The following is a 10,338-nucleotide window of genomic DNA, read 5'->3' as shown; positions in this document are numbered from 1 at the left end:
ACTTCTTTCGTACTGTGAGAAGAAATTGGAGTGGAACTTTGCGTCTACGGTGATCCAATTCATGTCGTCATTAGATCACAGCTTTATCGATCATAATTATTAAACTAGATAATGCAGAAAAGATGATGTACATCACCGCATTTGTAAACATCGTGTTCAACGAATATAATGTATTTATTTATTTGCTATTACTTTTAAAAACATTCTTACAATTAAGTTTCTTTTCTTCAATATAATTGATTATTTATTTTAAAATTTCTTTTATAGTTTATATATTCTTTTGCTGTTATTGTTTGCTAATCTTTAAGGTGGCGAACTGGCAGAATCGTTAGCATGCCGGAGGTATTTCGTCCGTCTTCACTTTCTGAGTTCAAATTTTGCCGAGGTTGACTTTCCCTTTTACCCTTTCGAGTTGGGCACGGAGGTCGATGTAATCGACTAGCCTTGCCTCTAAGATTTCAAGCCTTTGCCTTTAGAAGAAAATAAGAAAGGATTACTTGCTACATATATTTTGGTTATAAAATTTATATTTGTCCACTCGACGAAATTTGAACAATTTGAGTTCAAATCTTGCCGAGGCCAACTTTACCTTTTCTCTTTCCGAAGTCGATGAGGTGCCAGTCAAGGAACTTGTCAATTTAATCGACTATACTCTTGTGTCGATACTAGAAACCAATACAACTCATTGACCGTGGAATGGTAGGGCACTGAAAAAATTACTTGTAATACATTTACTTGCGTGCCTTCATCGAGGTCGATTTTGCATTCCATAGCTCCTGATAAAAAGAACAAAAAACTATTCAGTTAATTACTGGGTTTAAGTTAACTGTCTTCTCCCATTCCTTCCTAATGTGTGACTTTGTACATACGTTATAAAGCAATATGACTCCTGTTGTACTTTAGGACCATTTAACCCCCAATTGACGTTCAAACGTTCAATTAGATCAAAAGTGTTTAAAGTGTGACCATCTCGCTTTTTTTTTTTTACTCCTAGCAGTGTACTCCAGGGACTTCATTATTCAAAGTGTCTTCCTTTCAAGACAGTGGAATATGATTTGAGTGAAATTTGGTTACTATTTCTAGCAGATCAAGCGACCGCATAGTGACTCACTTATTGGTTTGATAATACGAGTGACACAAAATAAGCCGGTGAGCTGGCAGAATCGTTAGCACGCTGAGTATGATGCTTACCGGCATTTCATCTGTTTTTACGTTCTGAGTTCAAATTCCGCCGAGGTCGACTTTGCCTTTCACCTTTTCGGGACCGATAAAATAAGTACCTGCTGAACACTGGTTGTGCCAAAATCTGAAATCAACATGTGTGATATAAAATATAACTGTTGTTAACAAGCCAACGAAAGAGTCTTTATTTGTAAAATCTGCCTACTAGAATAGTAGTCAAATCTTCCTCAAATCACTATATTAGTTTAAAAAGGAAGTGCACATTGAATAATGTCCGAAAAACACAATATCTGGAAGAAAAAAAAACGGGATGGTCAGGTCTGGGATGTCTTTGATGATAGGTTTGCTTGATTAGAATTGACCTAAGGTTAAACAGGAACTTGAATCACTTGAAGAATCGCGTAACTCCGGTGTGTCCGCCTGATGAATTGCCACCTCAACCTGTTACACTTGAAGAATCGTCTCTCCAACCCACATTTAATTGAATTTGTTTCACATAAAACTGTTCTTGTTCTACGTCTATCTGTATGGTAAATTACACACACACACACACACACACACACACACACACACATACATACATACATACATACATACATACATACATATATATATATATATGTAACGGATGATATTAATTAGTAAACAATAATATGGGAAGACGATAGTCGATACATAGTAGGATGGAATGTAATCTGTTTGTAAAGATTGGTTCTTCGTTGATAGCGAATATGTAAAGATGAAAGAACAGTGATTGAAGTTGTGAAGAAAATATTTATTTACCGTTACATTGAATATAATACCTTGCCTCAACGGGCAGGTGATAAAATCCTAGAGCGTGCGAAGTAAAAAAGTTAATTTCGGCTTGTGTCTTCGTATTGTAATAGTAAACCATAGAGAGAGATATGGTAACGTGCACCGAAGACAAACTGAGTTAGTGAAAGTGAGAGAGTGTGGGAAGTTGGGTTTCATAGCTACTGACAGTAGATTTCATTTCTCCATTTGGCCATTGTCTTTAGTAGCTGCTTTGCTTTGGATCATGATTCTAGCGTTCTGTTCCTTAACTGATGGCAGCTGTCTCTGGCTCGAGTTTGTCATTCATTAACTAACTGATTGAGTTGTCACGAGCCGACTAGCTCTGTTGTCACCAAGCCATTAACTAAAGTGACTAACCGATTTTTGCTTGGGGTTCTTGCTTTTATAATTATCCAAAAGGATGGACATATCATTGAGAACAATAGATTTAGTTGGTGGTATTTGTTATCTTAATTCTAGCTTTTGGTGGTCTAGGAGAGGTTAGAAAGGTCAAGTGGTGAACACATTATTTCGGCTCAGCTAAAGCAATCTGGCAAATGTAAAACTACTGTCACAGAAAAACTATGTTCCACCGTGAGAAAAGTTCTGTTGAAGTGTTAATTTAAATTTGGCTATGGTGGATCGAATCCACCTCATGCGTGCAAGATTCACTATATACACACACACGTATATATATATATATATATATATATATATATATATATATACGCGCTTGAGTCGTCTAAGAGACCATAAGTCAGGGAGAAGATGCATTCGTATAACTGCTTGTAAGAGTGGGTATATTGTCTGAATCTTATGGTGTTAATTATCTATCACGGCTGGTCTTGCCATTCGGTTTCGCGCGAAATTATATAATGGAATGTTAGGCAACAAACCAATATACGCTCGTCAGGGATAGCCGACATGGAAGAGGAAATGGCGACCGCTCTCCACTGTTGGAGGTGCTCAGTTCCACCTCCAACTGTGGAGAGCGGTTGCCATTTCCCCTCCCATGTCGGCTGTCTCTGACGAGCGTATATTATATAGCTGGTTTGTTGCCTAACACTCCATTTCACGCGAAACTGATTGGGAAGACCAGCCGTGATGGATAATTAGCACTATAAAATTCAGACTATATATGTGTGTCTGTGTGTGTGTGTGTGTGTGTTCCATAAATAATTGAAGTTACAGATATATGGTCAGTATTATTGATAATCTTTATATAGATAATAATTATATCTAATAGTGGGATTTGAGGAAGATTTTTGTCTACTATTCCCAGTGTTGGTGGTAGTAGTTGTAGTAGGGTTGGTGGCTTTGGTGGTTGTTGTAGTAGTGTTGGTGATGTTACTGGTGATGATGATGATTGTGACGGTGATAGTGGTGGTGGGGGTTGTGATGATGTGTCAATGAAATAGGTCAATATTTTGGTCTTACCTTGTTTTACTCTACCTGGAAAATTATCACCACTGGTTTTTACACCTGAAGATTCGCCTGCGCCCCACCCTAGAATATTCTATGTGAAGAACTGCTCAAGTCTGGGATGACAATTCGTCGAGTGATCCAATTATATTGTTAATGATATTTGAATATTTCGAACACGACGCTTTACGAAACTACTTCACAGTTTAATTTGAATATACGAATTAGTGAAGATGTGTAGCTTTCTGTTTAGCGTATGCGGCTCACGATCGTATGGCTGTGAGTTCGAATCTCATCAGCGCATTGAGTTGTTTAGCAAGACATTTTGTTTTACAGTGCTCCAGTCCTTTCAGTTGTAATGAGTTGTATCGGTAGTTCAATGGGCCAGCCTTGTTACATTTGATGTGTCTCACTGAGAACTACTTTACGCGTATCTGGAGTGCTCAGACACTTGCACATTAATTTCATGAGCAGGTTCGAATCAACTGGAACACTCACCGTCGTAAATGACGGAGTGCCAAGCCATCCAAATTAGTAAAGGAGACGACTATAATTTAGTTGAAAACTTCGTAACCGCACTGTCATAACGTTTACATGTGTAGCTACCATCAATGGAAACCAAATTTCATATAAAAGCTGGCGATGGATCTATTTTGACAGAAAATAGAAGCCGAAGCTCCTTTCATACTCTATTAAAAAAGTAACTACTCATTCTATAATGTTGTGCTGACCCCCCACCCCCCACCCACAACCCTGCAAAAGAAAAAAAATGACGGTTTGCCTTCAACCATAGATTTGCTTGGTCAAGATTAATCTAGGGGTAAATAAAAACGACAGCAAATTGCCATACATATATCGTAGAAAATACTGTAAAATAATGATGAGGTTACATACAGAATTACAAAACAATTGTGATTTATAGTTTAAAGTCTCGATTTCGTAGTAACGAAAAATGAGACTGTGTGACATTCATCCCTTTTTCAGATATATTAGCGGCTGAATTGAAGTCAGATCGTTACACTCGATGATTGAAACCAGACTGTCAACTCAGTTTGCGAGAGCATACTTCCACTGTGTAAGGCTCGTTTATGACGTTCATTATTGATTTCTTAGAAAACAACAGCTCAAGGCCTCAGATATTTAAATGAACATTAGCGACATAAGGGAGGTGAAACAGGCACAATCGAGAATCGATACTGGTTCATAAACTCGGCTCACAATGTAACAATTATTGATTTTTATTTAATTAGTCTCGGTTTTATATATAATTGAGTGGAAATGGGATGTTGGGGAATCCAGATGTGTTTTCTTTTTTTACAATGAGTTTCATTCAGCAGTCGAACCTATTTACTAGACTCAGCTGTTCCTGAAGATGTGAAATACCAGTATTTTAACTGGTACCCCTGCACTACAAAAGTGTTGCATCCCTGAAACTCTTGCCGTAACGCGCAATTCTGCAACGAGAAACATATTTTCTCATTGATTTCCATTTTATAAATTAAGATGCCTGTTGACGGAATGTTTACGAAAACAAAATTAATAAAAAAAAAAAAACAATAATTTTAATGCATAAAAATATTTTGTAAACGCACACAATACAAAATGTATATACAATGAACATTTTAAGCGAAGTACTTTAGGGAATAATTTAGAATGCTGTGATATTCTAGTAGGGTGCGTACTCATCACAAAATATGTTCATTACAGTGTAATAAATCTAGTATAATGGGAGCTACTACTCTGAAGATCATTGTCGTTAGCATCTGTTACAGGAGTGAATAACTTCCTCATTTATATTTCTTTTGATATTTACAGTACACCACTCCTTTGTACAGCTCAGCGTAGGAAATATATTCATTATAAGCTCTCCTAATTTTTATAACATTCACGATTAGAATCGTTATCAGTAAAGGATTGCAAACTTTCCTCTACAAGCGACAATCCTTTAGCCATTTTTTTGCAATCTTTGTGGTGGAGTGGATGAGGCTTCTATATTCTCTTCTTACCCTGCAGCTCACTCTTGTTTTAGAAGCATTTGTTTCTCATTAGGCAAACGTTCTGTCTGATATTTTAGCAAATCACACCTATCATCTTCGACTGTTCAATCCTACATCGTTTGCTAGTGTTACAGTATCCTGCTGAACTTGATGCAGATATTCTACTGGTTAAAAAGAAAAACAAAAAGAACCTATAAAGCCACAGATTCAGTCTGATTATATTTTTTTCCAAGCGCCATTCATAGCAGGAGGGTTTCACGTAATTCCTTAACTCTGCTATATTATTCACAGCATCATAATGTTGAACTATTTTCACTAATCTCTAATTGAAAGCTTATCTTGCCCATCAATTTTTTTAATGATTTATTTCAGAGTCCTTTGATAATATGCTTTAAAGTTAGCTATAACACCTTGGTTCAATGGCCGGAGCAAATATATTGTCCTTGGGAATGCATTGGTGCATTGTCTAAAAGGAAGAATGTTTGTTGGAAATATTACGCCTGACACTGTACCTTTCTACAGTGTGGCAAATAAAGTTTATAAACCACTCTTTGAAAAGGCTCACATTCACTCAAGCCTTATTTGAACGCCAAATCAGAGGTTGAGTAAACTAAGCGTAACACTTGTAAGTCTGGATTTACTGGATGATACATCAGTAAGGACTTGAATTGCATATCATCAGCAGCATTTCCTCCTACAAGAAGCGTCAGACGAGTTTTGGAAGTGTGTAAACTTGTTAATTTTTCTTACTCGGCATGTGCTTCCAAGAAAGCCCAGTTTCACTAACGTTGACTTTTTTGTGTAGCTTCCTTCGTCAATAATTCTTTTTCAGCTCCTCGGGATAATTAGTTGCAATATCTATAGCAGTACTGGAAGCTTCACCGGTCATTCTATTGCTGTGCAAAATATGGCTCCTCTTAACCCTTTCAAACTGCCTTTTGCTAGCCAGAGAAAGGTTCTGTATCTGATATTGCATCATCCTCTCTTTGCAAACCGTCATACAACTCGTCATCCAAACGGAAGTTTGAATGACTACTGTGTTTATCGGCACTTTACGGCCAGTCTAATCGTCGATTCAAACATTCTAGAGCCATTAAAATCCCCTAAAAGTAGTAAATGGAGTAGTTGTTTGTGCACTTGGCCTATTTTATTTTCATTGTTATGTATCTTTTCCCACAGTAAACGTTGCAGACTTCAATGCATTTACTATACGGCTGAGTTTTTCTCTCGCATCAAACTTTATTAAGACGTCAAAATTTAAGTCTATAATAATCCTTTTACGATTTATTTTCGCATTACTGCTTTAACTTCTCCTCAATGAACCCTTTCCAGTTATTACCTTGACTAAGGTAATGCCTCAATTTGTACACGTTTGTAGTTAAATCGCAAAGCAATGGTGTCAGACCAGAAAACTCACACGTAAAAGTAAAGCAGTAGAATCTGAGAAATATTGAGGGTTGCGTTGGAATAAAGCAGCAGACATATTTTTTCAGACGTAAGAGTGGAAATGAGAAAAAAAGGAAAGAGTAGGGAAGTAATGCTGAAGAAATGGAGCTGTATCACGTGGAAGGATTAAAATTTATATCAAGACCCAGATCAATTGAAATGGTGTACGTACGGAGGGTGTGGATAGGTGTTGCTAAGAAAGGTATGCTGATGAGACAGAAAAATGTCGGCAGGAGTGACTGGGCATATTAGAGAGTCAAACCAAATATATATTATTTTTAAAGAAAATTAGTTGTGGTAACTATCGTGATTTTAGTCCTTAAAATTGTAAAAAATTATCTGAGTCTCCGTAAGGGAAGAATTACCGAGCATATCTTATAATCAGTGGTCATACAATTTGTCTATGTGCTTGTATCTGTAGATATTTATGTAATCACACCCACCCGCCGACCTCTGTATATAAGGACGTTAGATAGAGAATAACGTTGTAGGGAGATAGAAGTCGTTATATAAATAATGTTACTAGAAGTATCATATGCAAGGATTGATGAAATAGCCACTAGAATTCAAATATTTTGGTCAAAGGGGGTATTTTTATGGCTTAAATAAAGGAGGAAGAATAGCATGCATGATCTTTGTGCGACCTTTGAGACAGTCGGAGAAAATGGTGCAATAATCCACAACTGACCGCTAGCAGCAGCAGTACAGGAAATTGTAAATCAAGATAGTGAGTTAACTTATCTCGGACGAGAGACCATCTGAATATTAGAAGCAGAGAGTAGAGAGAACTCTGCTCAAGGCACCCAAGAATCAGGTCGTAGTGCTAAATCGGGTGACGGTTTAAATCTACTTTCAAAAACAGATAGACAATCATTGGACAGACGTCTGCAGTTCTCAACTGCCCAATTTCACTCATAAAGCTTGGGTCAACTCAAAGTTATTGGAGGAGATATTTGCCTAAGCCACTGTTCTCTGGAATCTAACAAGACACCAGAATTTTGCACGGAACTTCATGACAACTCGACCATAACTCTCTCATGTAGCCCCCAATCAACAAAAACTATATGCCATACAAGCACTAGCAGAGGATCCTCAATGCTCGATCTGCTTGAAATTGGTAGCTGTATCTCCTCTAATACCATACTATCTTTAAAAAGTACACGTTGGATAATGTCGTCTTGAAAAACAATAACAAACAAACAAACAAATTAAAGAAGAAAAATGATCACTGTCAGAAGGTCTTTGATCACAGGCCCGATTGATCAGAGCTGACCTCATCGGGCTAAACAACAATAGCTTGCCTTAAATATCTATGGAAAATAGTGGGCTTAAAATGACGAAGTTACTCATAGACTGACAAATTAATTGTGATTAAGCTACGAAATTCTTATAGTTTATCTATTTTCTGTAACTCAGATCGCCTCAGGGTCCCAGCAGACAAAAAGGAAAAGACGTTGCCCGGAGGATAGCGAGGGAGATTCACTGCAACAGCCACTCTGACTCACGGAGTTCGCACTTTTATCCTTCAAATATTATGAAATGGAGAAAAGACAGTGAAAAACAGAATTGATAGAGTCAAATAAAATGACTTGCTAAAATAAATATCAGCAACATCCTGAAATTCGATTCACCAGAGTATGCTCCGCCTCTGTTAGATGCGTCACTGTAAGATACCAACATTGCTTACTTGAGATGAGCAACACCCAACATTTGACTAACAAATCCAAGAAGCTTTTATTATATGTTGAAGTTAACATTTAAATAAGACACACATAGCTTTCACTCCAGAGAAAAAAAGTGGTTAAGAGGTTAACTCAAATAGACACTAGACACAAGGTTTTGACAGTTGGCAAAATGAATGTCAAGTTTTTTGTCCTTTGTCCACCCTTCTTTGTTAATCGGAAGATAAGACAGAGTTTGCATCTATACAATTCTTCTTTCTTCGCCAAGATGTGAGACGAATTTAAAAGGTTTCAAAATCATCTTAATGTTAGTAAACATTGCAATTTATCGGTTTCTTTTCAATATTCACAAACTCTCCTCACCATGAGAAGCATTGGACAAGATCACTACTTGAGACACAAAACTGACACGGCCTTAGATATAGTTTATAGACCCAATAAAAGGGTATATAGTTATTTGCGTTCTTCTGGAAATGACAGAATACTAATTATAATATTCTGCTTGTACATATGAATAGCAAAATTAATTCCTGATATGTAAGGTGATGAGCTGGCAGAATCGCTGGCGGCACTTCATCTGTCCGTCTTTACGTTCTGAGTTCAAATTCCGCCGAGGAATTTGCCTTTCATCTTTTTCCGGGTCGGTAAAATAAGTTCCAGTTGAACACTGGGGTCGATGTAATCAACTTACCCCTTCCCCGAAATTGCTGTGCCAAAATTTGAAATCAGTATTAATTCCTGATATTAGTACAAGACCCCAAATTTTGATGAATGGAAAACAGTCGATAAAAATTTGCTTCAGTATTTGACTAGAACTCATAAGGATGATAGATAAAGTGCACCTTGACGAGATTTGAACTCGGAATGTGGAGAGCTGCATATCAATCTCTCGAAGCATTTATCCGACTTACTGCTTATTCTGCCAACCTACTGCTCTTTCATAAATACTAATATCACAAAAACATTCAATAAATGTCTGCGTTATGTTTATTGATTCTGCGGAATATTGTGTACCAGAACAACATAAATGATAATAAACTAACAGTGAAGAGAATTGGAAGTGAGTTTAAGCAAAGGAATCAACGACATAGAAAATATTTTGAGATGGAATGGCTGTGTTAAAAAGTTCACTTCGTAACCACGTAGTTCTGAGTTCAATTTATCTTCGCGGCACATTGGCTATGTGCAAACTACCATAGTCCCAGATTCATCAATATATTGTGAGATGGAAACTGAGTGGAAGCCTTCGGATGTATGTATGTATGTATGTATGTATGTATGTATGTACGTACGTATGTATGTATTTATGTATGTATGTATGTATGTATGTATGTATGTATGTATGTATGTATGCATGTATGTATGTATGCATGTATGTATGTATGTATGCATGTATGTATGTATGTATGCGTGCGCGTTTATGTGTAGCGGTGTAAAATTTGCTATTGTGTCAAAAACGTAAATCAACAGTTTGATAAATAATAGACCAGTACAATAATAACTAGACTGAAATAAGTTCCGAGTAGGGGTGTTTTTGTGATCGGCCCAAACTCTTGAAAGTGGTGCCCAGAGTGGTCGTAGTCCAATAATTGAATTCCGTAAAGGAATTTAGGAAAACAAAAAGAATAGGAATATACTTCGGTTTTTGGATTCGGTTTGCAAGATTCTTTATGTGTATTCGTGTTTTGAAACAAATTTTATCTTCCTAGACACAACAAAACAGGAATCTAATTCAGGCTCCATGCTCCAAATACATTTGGCAAACTCAATCCATAAAATAAAGCAGAACAGGTCCAGAACTGCAATACATGATG

At 36.9% G+C, this 10,338-nt stretch overlaps 1 long non-coding RNA gene across 1 annotated transcript; it reads right to left on the bottom strand.

Moving 5' to 3' along the window:
• Positions 1 to 251: 251 nt before the first annotated feature.
• On the bottom strand, positions 252 to 3,516 carry LOC149135240 (uncharacterized). The gene is made up of 3 exons (XR_016242122.1): positions 3,415 to 3,516; positions 590 to 776; positions 252 to 470 (listed from the first exon to the last, which is right to left on the bottom strand). It is a non-coding gene; the product is annotated as an uncharacterized LOC149135240 (long non-coding RNA).
• Between the last annotated feature and the right edge of the window lie 6,822 nt (positions 3,517 to 10,338).

Source organism: Octopus bimaculoides, chromosome 6 (genome assembly GCF_046866305.1).
Source record: "Octopus bimaculoides isolate indiv1 chromosome 6, ASM4686630v1, whole genome shotgun sequence".
Taxonomy (NCBI): Eukaryota; Metazoa; Mollusca; class Cephalopoda; order Octopoda; family Octopodidae; genus Octopus; species Octopus bimaculoides.
Note: the sequence above shows the minus strand (reverse complement) of the source record. Positions and strands in the feature narration are given on the sequence as shown.